Source organism: Nannospalax galili, unplaced genomic scaffold (genome assembly GCF_000622305.1).
Source record: "Nannospalax galili isolate Female #2095 unplaced genomic scaffold, S.galili_v1.0 scaffold242, whole genome shotgun sequence".
Classification (NCBI taxonomy): Eukaryota; Metazoa; Chordata; class Mammalia; order Rodentia; family Spalacidae; genus Nannospalax; species Nannospalax galili.
Genome location: NW_008348081.1, coordinates 1,912,928 through 1,931,056, shown reverse-complemented (window position 1 = coordinate 1,931,056; position 18,129 = coordinate 1,912,928). Strand labels below are relative to the sequence as shown.

Genomic DNA, 18,129 nt, shown 5'->3' with positions numbered 1-18,129 from the left:
CACCTCAACATAACTAAAGCTATAAACAACAAATCCATAGCCAACATCTTTCTAAATGGAAAAAAAAAAAACTGGAAGCATTCTCACTAAAATCAGGAACCAGACAAGGGTGTCCACTATCTCAACTCCTTTTCAACATCCTGCTTGAAACTCATGCTATAGCAGTAAGATGAGAGAAGGAAATTATAGGAGTACCAACTGGAAAAGAAGAGGTCAAACTATCACTTTTTTGCAGATGATATAATTCTATCCCTAAGAGATCCCCAAAATTCTACCAGAAAACTCCTAGAACTGATCAACACTTTCAGTAAAGTGGAGGTTACAAAATTAATCTACAAAATCAGTAACCTTTCTATATATAAATAACAAGCAATTGAAGAAGGAGTATTGGAAAATGCTCCCATTCACAATAGCTGCAAAAAAAATACCTTGAACTAAACCTGACAAAAGACATGAAATATCTCTACAATGAAAATTTCAAATCTTTAGAGAAAGAGATTGAGGAAGACACCAGAAGATGGAAGACCTCCCATACTAATGGATTGGAAGCATTAATATTGTGAAAATGATGATTGTACCAAAAGATACATATATATATATATATATATTCAGTGCAATCCCAATCAAAATCCCCATGTCATATTTCACATAATTAGGAAAATCCATCCTTAAATTTGTATGGAAGCACAAAAGACCCCAGATAGCCAAACAAACCTGAGCACAAAGAACAACACTGGGGGGATTACTATATCAGATCTCAAAATAGACTACAAAGCTATATTCATATAAACAGCATGGTACTGGCATGAAATAGACACATAGATCAATGGAACCATTGAAGACCCAAACCTGAGTACACAAAATTTCAGCCCCCTGATATTCAATAAAGGTGCCAAGAACAGACAATGGAGAGAAGACATCATCTTCAACAAATGATGCTGGGAAACCTGGATTTCCACATGTAGAAGAATGAAACTAGACTCTTATCTTTCACCTCACACAAAAGTCAACTCCAAATCGACCAAAGACTTCAAAGTGAAACTCAAAACTCTGAAACTATTCGAAGAAAACATTGGTAGTAACTTACAAGATATAGGTGCAGGAAAAGACTTTCTAAATCAGACACCAGTTTCTCAGGAACTAAGGTCAACAATCCATAAGTGGGACCTCATTAAACTAAAAAGCTTCTGTACAGCAAAAGAACAATTAGGAAAGTGAATAGAAAACCCAAAGAGTGGGAAAAAAATCATCACCAGTGACACACCTGACAGAAGTTTAACATTCAGAATATATAAAGAACTAAAAAAAAAATATGAAGAACCACAAAACAAAATAAAAACAAAAAACAATTAAAAAACAAACAACAAAAAACCTCCAACAAATGGCCCAATTAAAAGATGGACCACAGAGCTAAACAGAGCATTCTCAAAGGAAGAAAGAATGATGGCTAAGGAACATCTGAGTGTTCAACATCATTAGTACTTAGGAAAATGCAAATTAAAACCACCTTACGATTTCACCTTACCCTTACTCTGACTGGCTAAGATCAAGAGATGAAATGGTACCAAATACTGACAACGATGTGGAGAAAGGGAAATGTTCATTTGTTGATGGTGGGACTGAAAACTTGTGCAACCTCTGTGGAAAGCAATGTGGAAAACTCTTAAAAAACTAAAAATGAACCAACCATTTGACCCAGTTATACCACTCCTTGGCATATACACAAAGAACTCATCCTATTGCAGAGACTCTTGTACATCCATGGTTGTTGCTGCTCTTTTCACAATAGCTAAGAGATGGAAGCAACATAAGTGTCCCTCAACTGATGAGTGGATAATGAAAGTGAGGGACATTTACACAATGGAGTTCTACTCAGCAGAAAAGAAAGATGAACCACTGAAATGTGAAGGTAAATGGATGGATCTAGAAACTGTTATACTAAGTGAAGTAACACAGACTCAGAAAAACAAAAAATGTGTGTTCTCCCTCATTTAATCCTAGCACCAAATCCTTTTAATAGATGGAATCCCACTGAAATGGGCCAACAGCCCATGGCAAACAGATGATGCAGAGACCTGAAAGTTCAGTGCCTTGTTACAATGGGAGGAAGGTCACCGCACACCTATCACCCTGCCAAGGCTCAAGGACTTTTGTGGAAGAGGTTGGCAGAAAGAATGTAAAAGGTGGAACGGATTGAGTGTTAACTAGAACTGTCCTCCAACCTCCATACCAGCAATCTATAGTCACACCTCCATCCCATGCTAGTCAAGGAGTCGATGGGGGTGTCATCTATCCCTTCCATCCAATCAGGTGACTGCATGTGTGGGCGTGGCTAAGGATATATAAAGCAACAACGCCATGAGGCACCTCTCTCATCATTTTGTGAAACTGTCAGGGAGTTACATGATGTGTATTTGAGTGTGGACTTTCCAGTATAGCCATAAATGGGCTGGTGCCCACTCTGTAAATAAACCCCCACCTGATGCTCTATTAGCAAGCCCAATATACTTGCTAAGATTTTCAAAAACAATAACAAAAAAACAGAATACTGAGTTCTTTTGCAGAGGACCTGTGTTCAGTTGCCAACACCAATATGGTGGCTAACAACCATTAGCAATTCCAGTTTCAGGGGATCTGACACCCTCTTCTGGCTTCTGCAGCCATTACATGTATGGGTATGCTTACATACATTCAGACAAAACACCAAAACACATAAAATAAAAATAATTCATTTTAAAAAGAGAAAAAAAATGTTGGAAAGAAAATTTGGTTCCTAAAATATTCTTATAAACAGAAATTTGTGTTTTCCAAGCCTTGAAATGCAGCACGGTGTTTCAGAAGCAATTCTGCCTTGTTCCTTAGATTGCTTATCAAGTGATTATTGTTCTTCCAGCTGGGCCACTCATGCTTGTCCTTAACCCAGTCTATTGAGAGAGTGAAGGAAGACAGGAACAATGCAAAGGAAACAGGCACATCCCCCCTGTTTTTTTTTTTTTAATTTTATTCTCCCTACCTGAATATAAGTACAAGTACAAATGAACACCATGTCATCCTTGGTGTAAGTGGGCAAATATGACCAAATCCCCTACAGTGGACTGGACTAAAGTATTTCATTATCACAACAGTTTTGCACCTATTGGTTTTCTAGGCTCCGTACAACTTGGTCTATTAGTCAAATACTGAAAAGTTAATTGCATATTAAGGACAGATGAAATAAAAACAAATGCAAAAATTAAAGTCTGCTCACCAAATTAATCCAGAAGTAGCCATAAATAGAGAAAAATTAATTTTATTAATCTAATACAATAAAGTATTGAGCCCAGACGGGCATGGTGGTGCACGCCTGTAGTCCCAGCACTTGGGAGGCAGAGGCAGGTGGGTCTCTGTAAGTTCAAGGCCAGCCTGGTCTACATAGTGAGTTCCAGGACAGCTGGGGCTACAGGGAGACCTTGTCTCAAAAAGACCAAAAAAACAAAGTATTGATCCCAATACAATTAAAATGAAAGTTAATTAAAAAAAAAAAACTAAGAACTTACATAGCAACCGAAATTGTTTACATCTTACTAGTTAAGCTCCACTTATCATGACACTGTTTCCATTCCTAATATGGTCCAGCACAATTTGGGTAAGCACTTTAGACAGATTCTATGCAGGACATGCACACACTGGGGTAAAGGACTTGCCTCTTCCTTTTTTCTCTTCATGTCCTGCTTTTCCATCCTATTCCTCCACTTGTGTCAATTATTTCTAACACACAGCTGATTAAAATAGGTGGTATTAGCCCTTGCCTTGTGGTCAGAGTTGGAGGGCTCCTCAAATAGCTACATCAGTTTCAGAAATGTATTTTTTCTCTTTACCTCTAGGAGATAGCAACTGCCAGATTTCCATTTCTGTTTGTAATAAAAGTAGAACAATGTTGACAAAAGCTTAAAGAATTAACTTGACTTCAGAATTCTGGATGAAATTCCATTTACTCAGTTTCATATTTTCTAGGTAGAGTTTAACCCATCTTGATAATTACTACAGGTATTTGTCAATGGATGGCCTTCTTATAAATAAATTATACATTTTTCATTTTGATTTTTCTTTTTTATTGAATTTTTGTGGCTATCATACAATATATTTTGATCATATTTAGACCCCTTCCCCTATCTGACCTCCCCTTAATACCTCCTGCCTGATTCCATGTACTCTATTACACACACATACACACACACACACACACACACACACACACACACACAAACTGTATTTCAAGCCAAATTTTTGTCCCCTAATGCCCTTCACTGTGGGTCCATCCAAGTGGAGCCTGGTGAACCTGCTGAGGGTTTCATTATGAATGGATAGTGGCATTTTAACTCTGTGCTCTGTTTAGAAGTCTATTTTCTGATTGTGAAACCCCTTCCCTTTTTCTACCCCTCGGCTGTCCTTCCCCACTCCCGCCCTCTGTCTTTCCCTCCTTTCCCTCCTCCTCTACTTGTTCTCTTTTTTTATGCTTTTGCCTCCTCATTTTTTTTCTGTCTCTGTCTTTCCCACCCCTCCATTATCTTTTCTTTCTGATTGTTTCTTTTTTGCAATTTGGGTAACCCCTTCAGAGGGTGTGATAAGAATAGGAGGTAGGAATTGGCTAGGCAGTTAGGGTTAGAAGACCCCAAAGAAAAGTAGCCAGTTTCTTGGCTAAAAGTCAAAATGTCCTCGTGCCTCTTAGCAACATACTCTGTTCCAAAGACAAAAAATGTTAAAAGTATTTGGAAACTCTTATCTAACACCTAAAAGATTTTAGGGTTACCCCTTCAGAGGGGGAATGTTAGAGTGTCAAAAAGCCCACCCCCCAAAAAGAAAAGAGTACACAAAGTTGTCAGAAAAAGGTGACGGGGAGATATGGGAGGAGTTGGAGGGGAGGGCGTGGGTGTGGATTTATTCAAAACACAATATAAGCATGTATAAAATTCTCAATTTTTAAAAAAAGTTAACAAAAAAAAATAAAAGAAATATTTGATGAGTGTGACAGACATTATGTTTGGTTCTAGTGATATAAGTATAGTGTGTGCTTTGAAGGATACAGCTAAAATAAGAAGTTTGCAAGAGAGCAACCTGTAAAGGATTGGGGTGGGGGAGAAACCTGGCTTTTCAGAAAGTAGTCAAATGTGGAATGAGAGAATCACTGAAGTTTTGTTTCTTAGTGTTTATGGAGTTCATCAGCGAGATTAGGAGGGCATGTTAAGCAGAAAGAAAAAGAAAGCAAATCTACAGAGATGAACCATGAGTCAAAGGAAGATCATGAAAGAGAGAAATATATTTTACCCTGTCACCAACACTGTCCTTCAGGGTTTCAGGACAGTACAGACAGTGATTTATTGTCCTTTTAGAAATCACTTCTAGTACAACTTTATTAAATACCTTGAAAGAAAATTTAGAAACAGCACACAAACCCCATTTAATTCATGATCCCCTTTCAATTTTATAGCTAATTGACCCCATTCTAGGAGCTGCTCATTCTGGGAAAGCTTTGAACCTGTTACTTAACATCAAACCTCAGAACCAGCTTGTGTGCCCAGCACTATTTAAAGAGGAAGCAGTCTGTGTGGACTCAACTCACCACTGTTCTCCAGCCTCTAGGTGCTTCCCGGGATTTACATCTATCCCCTTCAGTGCATAATTTGAGTGCATCTAATCTTATCAAAATCTAAAGTGACAGAGAACCCCACATCCTGTCAGATAGTGGTGTGTTCATTCAGTGCAGTACTCCTTTAACATAAAGTGCCCGATGGCAGCACATTGCTCCTTGAGAAAGATTTCAGTTATTTGTTGAAATGATGTTCTATTTTCAAGTGAGTGTGGGGCAGCTCGCAATATTTGCCACTTAGTTTTAACCAATGCCACAGAAAAATTGTGGAACATCTTGTGTGAAATCGCAGTGATCATCTTTGATGGCTTTATCAGAAAAAGTGGAAAATTGCAGAAAATTGTTTAAAAAATGTATAGCTAAATTGATCTTGAATTAGAGAACCTTACTTTCAAAACAGGCTGTTTTACCATTTACTTAATGTAATCTGTGATTTTATCTATTAGCTTAAATTTCTCTTTCAATTTTCTTGCTTAAGAGTGCCTAAGTGCTGCATCTGGCATTCCTAAAGTGGCTGCTGTTTCCTAAGTGCTCATTCCTCAGCACCTGGCTATTTACATATTCAGGTCTACAGCTCCAAATGGTTATGGATGCTTATTAAGCACAGTCATTCTGTGCATACGTTTTATTATTTGCTTTACAGTTCTATTGAAATTATTTCAAATTCTCTGTTGCAGATGTTTTAACTAACAATGGATATATTGTTTCTAATCATCATTTAGCTGTTAGCTTCAAAATACATTTTCATAACCATATCCATAGATTTGTGGTGCTCCCATAGATTCGGTGACAGAAACTTTCTTATTGCAGTTGGTGGTGAGGTTTTACTGTCAGTAAGGTGCTGAAAATAAGTAACTGTGAGAGCTTAGCCATGTACATGGGACATCTATACCAACACCTCTACCCCAAGGCTCAGAAAATACCATGGAAGAGTGGGTAGAAAAATCCAAGAGCCAGAGGATGGGGAGGAAAGAAGTGAAATGCTGTCTCCTGAGTATGATGGGGCTATTTCACACAGGAACTTATGGCAGCTGAGGTTACTTGTACAAGACCTGAATTAAATCAAGCCAAGTAACAATTCAAGCATGGAAAGGAGAGGAGCTCCTAGGCCCCACCCCTAGCTGAATGTAGCCACTGATAGGATCCCAATGCCTCACTGGATGACCCCACACCCATGTGCATATGGATAACGTTAACTGAATTCAGTGGTTTATAAAAAAAATGAGTAAAATAAATAGAGAAGAAGGACATGATGCTGAAAGGGAGGTGTGATGGGGTCCTATGGGAGTAAAAGGGAGGAGTGAAAGGGGACAATAAGATACATTGTACATGTATGAAATGTTCAAAAAATAAATTAAAAAACAAAATTGCCTGAAATATTAAAAAAGACATAAAAATGTACATATTAAAAATCTATTGAACAGAGACCTGTAAGATGGCTCATCAAGTAAGTGTTTGCCACCAAGCCGAACAGCTTGAGTTTGATCCCCTGGACCCCCGTAATGGAAGGAGAGAAACAACTGCTCAAAGTTGTCCTCTGACCTCCACAAATGTGCCATGGCATGTGCTCACTGTCCCCCTACAAAAAATAAATAAACAAAATAAACTGAGCAGAATTATTATTTAGGAGAGAGGATTTTTTAAAATAATCACTGCAATCCATGAAGGCACTGATCTTGGTCATAAAACTGTTTCTCCTCTTTAAACTTGGTGTTGGTTTAGTCCATTTATTTGTCTCTTAATTCTGGCCTTGAACAATTGTATGTATTATAGTTTTTCTCACCAGAAGGAAACTCGAACCTCTAGAAGGCATGTGTGTACTGTTATTTCCTAGATCCTGAAACCCCCCACAGAATCATATTGCTGTGTTACATTCCATATTTTAAAAATGTGACCGTAATTAAAATTTTATGGAAAAATTATTTCTCCTTCTTTAATTTCTTTACAATGCAATTCTACAATTCAGGAAAGTGAATTTGGCAATGTTGTTTTTAATCTTTATTTGCCTAAATTCCTTTCTTTCTCCTAAAGTTCTTTCTTTCTTTCTTTCTTTCTTTCTTTCTTTCTTTCTTTCTTTCTTTCTTTCTTTCTTTCTTTCTTTCTTTCTTTCTTTCTTTCTTTCTTTCTTTCTTTCTTTCTTTCTTTCTTTCTTTCTTTCTTTCTTTCTTTCATTCTTCACTGTTTGGTATATGTGTGTGTACCACAGAGGTGTGCATGCAGAGGCCAAAGGTCAACATCAGTGTCCTTATATCTTTCTCTATCTTATATTTTGAAACAGGGTCTATCACTGAGCATGGAACCCTCTGTTTCTCCTAGAGCGGCTTGCCAATGAGCCCCTAGGATCCACCTGCTTCCACAGCACCTGCTGGGTCACAGGTGCACACACTGAACTTGGCTTTTTTTTCTTTACTTGGGTGCTGGGTCAGACTCTCCTGCTTGCACTGTACCCATGCAGCCATCTCTCCAGCCCTAAAGTTCATTTATTCACTTGCCCTGGCCTTATATTATTCCAAATTGTCATTTATCTTTGCTCACATATGTAAATTACCAGAATTCTTGTCTCCAGATTGCTTGAATTATGCAAAATTCTACTTCATGTAATAGAGGAGCCAGCATTGAAAGGGTAGTTAGAGAGATAACGTCATATTTTCAAATACATAAAGGGGGCATTTATCTGGTCCAAAGAGGTGATCACAACATATATTAAATAATCACTGTTGTAAAATGTACTAAGGAAGCAGAACTACACATATAGATAAATGAGAGAAAATATTAATACTAGTGTAAAAAAATTAGCTGATGAATCTATAAAGCAAGAGAAGAAAAGAGCTACCAAGGTGAGCAATTCATTCTGCCAAGAATTTTGAAAGTAATCTGATTGATTTTCATAGGAAAAGTAGTAAAGTTTAGAAGGAAATTGCAGAAAATATAGAAGTGAGAGGATAGAAGATAACCAAAGGTTCTTTCAAGGGGCTGGAGAGATGGCTCAGGGGTTAAGGTGCTTCTCTTGCAGAGAGAAGCCGGGTTTGGCTCCCAGCACCAATATGGTGGGTTCCAGGGAATCTGACACCCTTTACTGGCCTCTGGGGGCATTACAGGCACAGGTGCACTTATATACCTTATATACACCTTATATATACCTTATATATACCTTATATACACACAGGCAACAAACACATAAAAAATAAATGAATAAATAAATAAATAATAGATTCTTTCAGAAGAAACACATCACAGTAAGAAAACAACATCCACCTTTTAACTAAAAATTCACAACTTACAGTTTATAATAAATCTTATAACCTGGATAAGGTTCTGAAAAAACCAGTCCTTGACTTTTTTTTTTTTTTTAATAAGACGGAAAAGTTATGACCCAGGCCCAGAGGAGGCTCATGTGGGATTTCAAGTGATTGCAAAAGGACCCACCTGTGGAGGTCAGTGGTGCACCATCTGAAAACATCATGCAGTGGAATGCAGTTATAATGGGACCAGAGGACACCCTTTGAAGATGGTATTTTCAAACTCATCATAGAATTTTCTGAAGAATACCCAAATAAACCAGGAGCTGTGAGGTTTTTATCCAAAATATTTCATCCCAGTGTATATGCTGATGGTAGCATATGTTTAGATATCCTTCAGAACCGATGGAGCCCAACATACCATGTGTCAACAGTTCGGCCACTGTTGGATGAACCGAATCCAAACAGTCCAGCCAATAGCCAGGTGGCACATCTTTATTAGGAGAACAAATGAAAGTGTGAGAAGAGAGTTTCAGTTACTGTGGGGCAAAGCTGAAATGACTCATAATGGACACCAGGTCTCATCCTTTTCATCATCGTTGTGTATAATCACTTCCCAGTAGAAAGGCTAATACACTTTAATTGACACAGGGTTTAACGATTCTGCAGAGAAAAAAGCAAAATTCTTTCAGTTTAGAACCTACAAAGCTTGTGAATCTTGGTTACTGTAGTTTTTACTGATTGGTGTGAGCTAAGTTATTGCTGCATAAATTTGTAATATGTCCTATTTGTATTTTTTCCAAGTGTATAATGTTGATGTGGACTTTTCATGACAGAATATACACATTTTGTAAATCTGTACTTTTTTCAAATATTGAGTGTCTTATTTTTGAATTCTTTAGATTTTAAATTGGAGAAAAGCACTTAAAGTTTTTATATATGAATATTACATGTAAAGCTGTTAAAATACATAACTTCAGTGCAAGACACTTTGTCACTTATTTTCTTATCTGTGCAAGCCTCCTGAGAAGTCTCTTGCTCTCCATCAATTAATATCTTCATTCCCAATTCCAAAAGAACTTACTTCTATTTTATCAAGAAAGTCTTCAAATTTGATTCTAAATACTGATTCTGATCTCCGACTTTATTTTGAGTGTACCTCTGTTAGTTCTAGTTGAGTAATTACAGACATGACTTATTTGATTCTGTCCAACTCTGAATTTGGGCCACTTGTTAACCTACGTCACTCATTGCTAAACTCTAACTATTGCAACTTCACAATTGGCACCTCTGCCATGAGCAGGGAACTTTTATGACCAACTCTGCTGCTTGGTGGCCCTCTCAAAGACTTAATTAAAGAAGAAACTCAAACAGTCAATGTTACCACAAATTCATGCTGCAGTATTAGCAATGAATTGGTTGCATTGGTTTGAGCAAAGAAAGAATCTTGGTGTAATTTAAATATTTGAAAATTACCTTTCAATGCACCAGTGTTATCTGTTTGTTCTGAGGAATGTTTGAGCACCAGGATCTGCTGAGTTGCTTTCTCATCTCCTGAGCTGTATAAAGTTTACTGTGTCTTAGTTTGCTGGATAAATTTAAAACACAGTATTGTAGAAAGCTAATTCAAAGCTATCCTATGCCTTCAAATAGTATAGAGAATGGAAAATATACAAGTAAATTCTGTTGAACCACTAAGAAAAACAACAATAAGAAACAACAATAAAAAAGGAAAAGTTTATTTTGGCACATGGTATCAGAACTTTGAGCCCAAGGTCAGGGCTGTGCTGCTTTGAGCCTGAGCTGAAACAGAACATCATGACTGGGAGTACATGGCAGAGGAACCTGCTTACTTCATCTCAGCCACGAAGTAGAGAGGAAGACACAACATCCCAATACTCACTAGGCATGCCCCAGTGACCCAACTTCCTCCCCACCTCCTAGGAAGCCATATGGATGCTATAGAAAATAGCTATGTCACTGATATAATTCCTGAAATTTAAGATTTCCTTCCTTCCTTCCTTCCTTCCTTCCTTCCTTCCTTCCTTCTTCCTTCTCTTTCTCTCTCTCTCTCTCTCTCTCTCTCTCTCTCTCTCTCTCTCTCTCTCTCTCTCTCTCTCTCTCTCTCTCTCTCTCTCTCTCTCTCTCTCTCTCTCTCTCTCTCTCTCTCTCTCTCTCTCTCTCTCTCTCTCTCTCTCTCTCTCTCTCTCTCTCGTCTCTTTGTATGAGTGTATGGCACAGGTGTGTAGTCATTGGTTTTGACCTGCTCAACCTGAATACTGGGAACAGAAATGAGTACTGGGAACTGAAGTCAGATCCTCTAGAAGAGCAGCAAGCATTCTTAACTGTTGATCCTTGTCTGCAGTCCCCTGGAAAGCAAGATCATTCTAAATAGTGGCAGTGCTTTCAGTTATAAGCGTAAAGGAAACACACTCTCCTAAAAGGTTACTTAACTCATTGAAAGCTGCCAGAAAAGCACCAGTTCATTCAGTAGTCACTGGAGAGAAAGGTAGTATTGTCGGACTTCATAAAATACAAAACTTGGTCTCTTACAACTTCCTAAAAGTTAGTACATCTGAAGGGAAAGGAAATGAAGTTTTTCAAGAGGAGAGATCAATGAAGTAATGAGCTTCCAAAGTTTTAGAAGCTGATACACACTTCTTTTACACAAACATTCAAATAAATTGATAGTATATTCAAATATGATTTTCAGAAGTAATTCACACTCATCTTTTCTATTTAATTATCAAATATTTATTGAATTGTTCCCATACACAAACCAATGTGCTAAGTAAACATGGAGATTTAGAAGTTATCAAAGGTGCTTAGCAATGAAGTATTCAAGCCCAACATGAATTTTTGGGTCTTGGCAATAGCCAATATTATTATCTAATTGTTTTAGATATTAGGAGAGTGGGCAAAGATGCTTTGAAAAGCTTTCATTGAAACTTAGAGTTTAGTATTCTCTAAAATGAGGAATAATTGTGTACATAACCCTCGGAGGACAGAAGAGGGTGGCAGAACCCCTGGAACTGGAGTTACAGGTGGCTGTTAACCATCATGCCAGTGCTGGGATTCAAACCTGGATCTTCTGCAAGAACAGCCCTTGCTGTTCACTGCTGAATCATCCCTCCAGCCCTGATATCTACCATCTTAATCTAGTATGGAAAATACGTAGGAAAGAAATTATCATTTCCTCTCCAATTTCTGGGAAAGTTTTTAAGATACCTTGTTTCTTTATAATTTTTAATGAAGACAAAATTTGTACTACACATTTAAAACATTTAATTGTTGAGAGTTTCAGACTGTGTTTGGAGCATGTTCATCCCTCCCTCAACTCCTCACATACCCACTCTGACCTCCCTACCTTCCTACCTTAGTGTTCTTGTTTTTTCCATTGAGCCACTTCTATTGTCCTAATAATCCTGAGTGTGGATCTAGGCCTGGAGCATGGTCAGCATCACAAGAACTCTCACTCTTAAAGAATACTGGTCCTTCCCCACCCAGCAGCTATGATATGCTGTTAGCTCCTAAGTTTGGGGCTGAATAGCTTGAGCTGGTCTTTCTATGCTGTCACAGTTGCTATGAGTACATATGTGCAACAGCCTTGCTGTCTAGCAAACACTGTTTCCTTATAGTCACCCAGGACCTCTCACAATTGTTCTACCCCCTCTTCTACAAAGACCTGAGCCTTGGGGTTAGGGGTGTGATATAGATATCCCATTACGGCTGAGCACTCTTAGGTCTACTTGAATAATTTGTACTTTCTCATTGGCAAGATTTATTTCTTAACTCCCTTCCAGTCAATAAATCAGAGTTTTCTTTGTCAAAGGTGATATATTTAAGAACATGGTGAATGCCACCATAAAATTGGAAAAGAATATCAACAAATACCAAAAGTCTTAGTAAGTTATAGGAAGGATGATGTTGAGAGTTTTCTCAGCAAGAGTAAAAGTGGAACTGAGCAAATGGGTTGATGGGGTTCAATATAAAAGGTACAATTCCCAAATATATGCATTCTTTGTAAGATCTCAATATAGAAAGAGTGTTTTCCTCATACTTATTTTTATAGTTATATCATTTACAACTAGTTCTACACTAAAATAAAAAGAGTTGATAAGATTTAAATTTTTCAAATGATTTACAAGTATCCTGAGTAATGTTTTTACTTTGCTAAAAGTATTTATACAAGAGAGGCACTTTTTCAGCTGAAAACCTTACACATTTTAATAGAAAAATAAAGTTGAAAAAATATATCCATGAAGCAGATTTTGCACCTGGAAAGAGAATAATTTCTCACCTAAGATATGATCTATGGAGAAGAGCCCATTTAAAACAATTTAAAGCTTTTAACCAGAATATATATGTTAAGAAAAATGCAAACACAACACTTTCAAATATTTGGTTATATATCTTCTGCTAATAGGAAATGGTTGCTTCTCTCACACTAGCAGGGATGTTTTGGATGTTTAGAAAATATTCCTCTTCCCACTGTTTATAGCATCATCACCAAAGTTTGGAGTGCTCACTTAGGCCTTCCTGTGCTGCTCAGGTATCTTCTAATGCCTGCGATTACCTGGGAAGCAATGTATGGAGTTCCACCATCATTTACCAGCCAGGCTACAGAGAAGGGCCTTTCTTTTCTTTTTGTTTTTGATGCAGGGTCTTCCGGTACCCACAGCTGGCTTGGAACTCACTGTATATGTAAGAGATATTCCTGCCTCTGCCTCCTGAGTGCTGAGTTTAAAGGCGTGGCCACCAGGCCTCTTTGCTTCACATTTATGCACATTTTTTTAGTCCACAGATGAGATTTTGTGCTGCGTTTTTATAAAACAAATAATTCTGAAACTTAAAACACCGATATTCTTTGCTAAACCATTTCTCCTGCTTGATTTCTATAGGAATGAAACTAAAACAAAGGCAAAGTGTTACAGAGAAGCCACTCTCCCTCTTTCCTCTCCTTTCCACCAATTTGGACATGAAGAAGAAAAGGGTACAGGTCAACACACAGAGAAATATGGGGGAAATGGGGTTGCTGCTTTCAGCTGGAAACAATACCTCTGTGTGGATGGAAGTCTGGAGCCAACCATTTATCAGACTTTTAGCTGATGGATATTATAGCATGAGGTCTCCTCAGGAAATACTGAGGCTGAAGTAGTCTGAGAGGATGCTTTGTATTGGGTGGCCTGATTAAATCCTAGCCATTCATTTTTTTAAATAAATAATTTATTGAGAATTTCATACATGCATACAAGGTGTTTTGATCAAATCCACACCCACTCCCTCCCCTCCAAATCCTCCCATATCTCCCCATCACTTTTTTCTGATAACTTCATGTACTCTTTCTTCTTCTTTCATTTATTTATTTTTTGTGGGGCTTTTGGATACTCTAACCTCCCCCCTGAAGAAGTAACCCCAAAATCTTTTAAGGATTAGATAAAAGCTCCCAAATATTTTTGAAATTTTTGGACTTTGGGGCAGAGTAGGTTGAGAAGAGGCCTAAGGACATTGTGAGTTTAGCCAAGAAACTGGCCACTTTCCTTTGGGGTCTTTTTATGCTAACTGCCTAGTGAGTTCCTACCTACTATTCTTATCACACCATCCTCTGAAGAGGTTACCCAAATTGCCAATAGGGCATTGGGACTCAGACCACTCTGGCTTCTGCCATGCTGAACAGGGATGCAGGGTGAGGCAACTGGAGCACCACCAGTGGATCTATCTAAAAGACTCCCAAATTGCATAACTCTTATCTCAAGGAGGAATTGTGAATAGGAGATGTGAAGGAGAAGTAAAGGAAAGAGTAATTAACATTTCAAGTTCTAGACAGGGGACTTGAAAAAAGTCAAAACAGGGCAATTTTCAAATGTTCATGAGAGTCCATTGGAATTTCTTGACAATGGCTTCCAAAAGCATGCCTTTAATGGGTTCCTCCTCATTTTTCTTTTGTCTTACAAGGCTGGACTCTAGAGTGATGGATTCAGGATTTTCTTTCAGGTATTTTGATAGCTGATGCAGTGGTTAGAATCAGTGTCAGTTCCCTCTCAAAGGCTTCTAGATAGGGGGAGAAAACAAATTTATCCATCATTTTAGAACAACAGCTGGTTGTCTCCCTTAGGTATGGGTGGGCACTAAAGTACTGGAGAGCAAGATTTGAAGTCTTACATCTGAGTATCACTTTCTGGTTAGGAACAAAATCATCAGTGAGAAATAATTGTCTACATAACTCTTTATATAGATTTAAGCCTAATGTCTGGGAAGTATAATCTCTTGAACTCTTAAAGAAATACAGTGATGACTTTACTCTTTGGTTATACTTTCCTTTTGGGTGTTTAAAACCATGTAGTCAGCCCAAATAAATCAATTTCTGTTTACACTTAACGTCATTTGAGGATCTGTTCCTCAGGGGTCACATGGGCTTGGGAGGAGATCCTGGCTCCTTTCTTTTACCAGTTCCATCTTGTTGTTGTTGCCTGCCTTAGTGGGCTAGCTACTTGAGGACTCTCCATTGGGGGCAGGGGGAGAGTAGGCATGAAATCAATGGTGCAGATTTCAGGAGACTCACTTGGCAGTTAGCAAGCAAGCTCATTTATTGTGCCATTAGGGATTTCTTTTATACCTGTGCCTGATCCTCGTTGGTTCATTTGGCAATGTGTCTCCTCCTCATTGGTGCAGCACTCTGTCCTCTGCACCAGTTGATGTTGTGCTTTATGGCAGGTTTAGGTTAGCCTGAATAACGGAAGTATTTACCGGCCCATTTCCCCACATAGCCATTCTTTTGATTTTATTTTAGACAGCCCAGTGAGAGCCAGGATGCCTTGTCCTGACCTTGGTGACCCCACCTCGTGGGTGCTCCAGCATTTTGGACTGTGCCTGTCTTAGGTTGGCCTCCTCAGTAGGTCCTTACCCATCATTGACTACCAGCCCTTGAAGGAGCATCACCATGGTGGGTCTGTCAAGATATTGGGGTGCTTTTTAGGCTTTTGAAACCTCTGCTATTCATGCTTGTAGAACCGCCTTTTGTGGACCATGATCTTTATTTATAGTTGTCAATAGAACCTGTGCCGTCCTTTTATTAGTTTTACATTGTCGTCGCACCTGCTTAAGGAGACATCTCAAAAGGACAGGAATGATTATTATCACTAATCCCATGACTAAATAAGCTACAATCCTTGAGAGATCAAAAAGATTTTTTATGTGGTTCCATACCTCCATAATAAATGAAGCATCCAAATCTAGAGGGTTGACCTGGGTGTAATTAAGGGTGATTATTTGTTGGGTCATGGTCAGTGAAAGATTAAGGAATTCTTGTGACCAGAGCCCCTTAATTTGCTGTGAGAGCTGTACTCTAGCTTGAGTCAAATTGCTTACTTTATACAGTGTTAGGCATAGATTATTATACCTTGGATCACAATTTGCAGAGAGAAGCATATATAATGTTTGGACCTCTTCACCTAAGAGGTTGATTTGTTATTGTAGATTTTGAACAGCCGAATAAAAGTGGGCATTGATAAGTGTTTGGGTATGGAAAACCTCGGCAGATGCCTTAACCGCATCGTTTAAGGCTGTAGCTGTTTGTATTGTGTGTGTTATAGCCACAGCAGATGCTGCCCCTGTAACCACAGCTCCGGTAATAGTGAGAGCAATTGCTGCCGAGATCCCAAAGTCTCTTTTTTGTCTATATGTTGGTCTTTGCAATGTGAGGGGAAACTGCCCATTTCGGGGGGGGGGGATTTGTGGAGGAATTAAAGGTGAATGAAGTGAAAGGAAATTCTCCACAGAAATAGAAGGCTAAGAAAACGACGACTAATGCACAGATGAAGCACACTGAACAGTTATAAAATATTGGGGACTATCTGAATTTAAGCAAGTGTCTCTATGCATACTTTCTGTCTGGAATATAAACTGTATTTCTACAAAGAAGTAGAAGATACAAAGGCATAATAATTTTCTGTTGCTGTGGTAAAATATAAACAAAGCAACCTCATAACAAAAGGGTTTATCTTAGCTTTTGGTTCTGGAGACAGACTCCATCCTGGTAGGAGGCATGGCCCAGAAGAGGACCAGGGAGCTGGGTAATCATAGTTCAGACTGGATACAGGAAGCAGAGGAGTGAACTGGGAGTCAGGCAAGGCTATAAATTCTCACTTATAGATGGAGTTCCTCCAGCAAGGCTTCGCCTCTCAAGAGTTCCACAATCTCCCACAACAAAGTCACTAACCTGACACCAATGTTCAAATAAATGAGCTTAAGGGAAAAAATTTTCACTGAAACCACCACAGAAGAAATCTTCATCTTGTAATTTCAGAGTTGGAGAAGGCATTGTTCTTAAGAAACATATTTTCTGGGGCTGGAGAGATGGCTCAGCAGTTAAGAACACTGACTGTTCTTGAAGAAGACCCAGGTTCTAATCCCAGCACCCACATGGCAGCTAACTGTCCGTAACTCCAGTCCCAAGGGATCCAACAGCCTCTTCTGTCCTCTGCAGGCATTGCATGACATGAGTGCTCTTACCTACATGCAGGCAATATATGCATACACATAAAATAAACATAATAAATTAAAAAAACAAAATACATTTTCTGATTTTAGAATCCAAGTACTGAGATTGATGCACTTACTGAAATTCTGCTATATGGGTAGTTGCTTGCTAGACTGTTTGTGTGTGCTGCTTTACATAATCCTTTAAATGGTCATGTGTATACTGTCTGTTGTGACATGTGCCCATAATCTGGCACTAAAGGTATTAAGGCAAGAGATTAGGACTTCCAGGTCAACCTTAGGTATGGAATAAGAATTTATTTCAAAAAATAAAAAATGTAGAAAATTTAAACAGATATCATACTGAAAGTATTAATATTCAGAATTAGATTTGTTTTTCTAAATGAGTTTGTTTGTTTTGTAGGTTTAGAGAATGTATCACATAACCCAGGCTGTCCTTGAATTCCTTATCATCCTGCCTCCAACCCCCAGGTACTGGGACTGCATGCAGTCTCATTCCAACACTCCAAGAAAGTGCTCATTTTTAATGCAAAATAATCGTATTATCTGTAATATAGTAGATGAAAATGCAGATTTGCACAATATAAAAATCAGCATCATGTTACTTCTAGGACCAGTTACTGATAGTACTTGTGTTATTTATTTCAATGTGTTTGTGTATCTTTTGCATATACAAAAATGAAAACACAAAATAAGTGCAATAGTTAGGAACCATAGACCATAAACGTAACACGGAGCACTTAACAAAGCGCAGCCAGATGTGGC

At 38.3% G+C, this 18,129-nt stretch overlaps 1 pseudogene; it reads left to right on the top strand.

Annotated features, from left to right (window-relative positions):
* Positions 1 to 9,433, top strand: part of LOC103743291 — a 43,700-nt pseudogene extending 34,267 nt beyond the window's left edge.
* Positions 9,434 to 18,129: the final 8,696 nt, after the last annotated feature.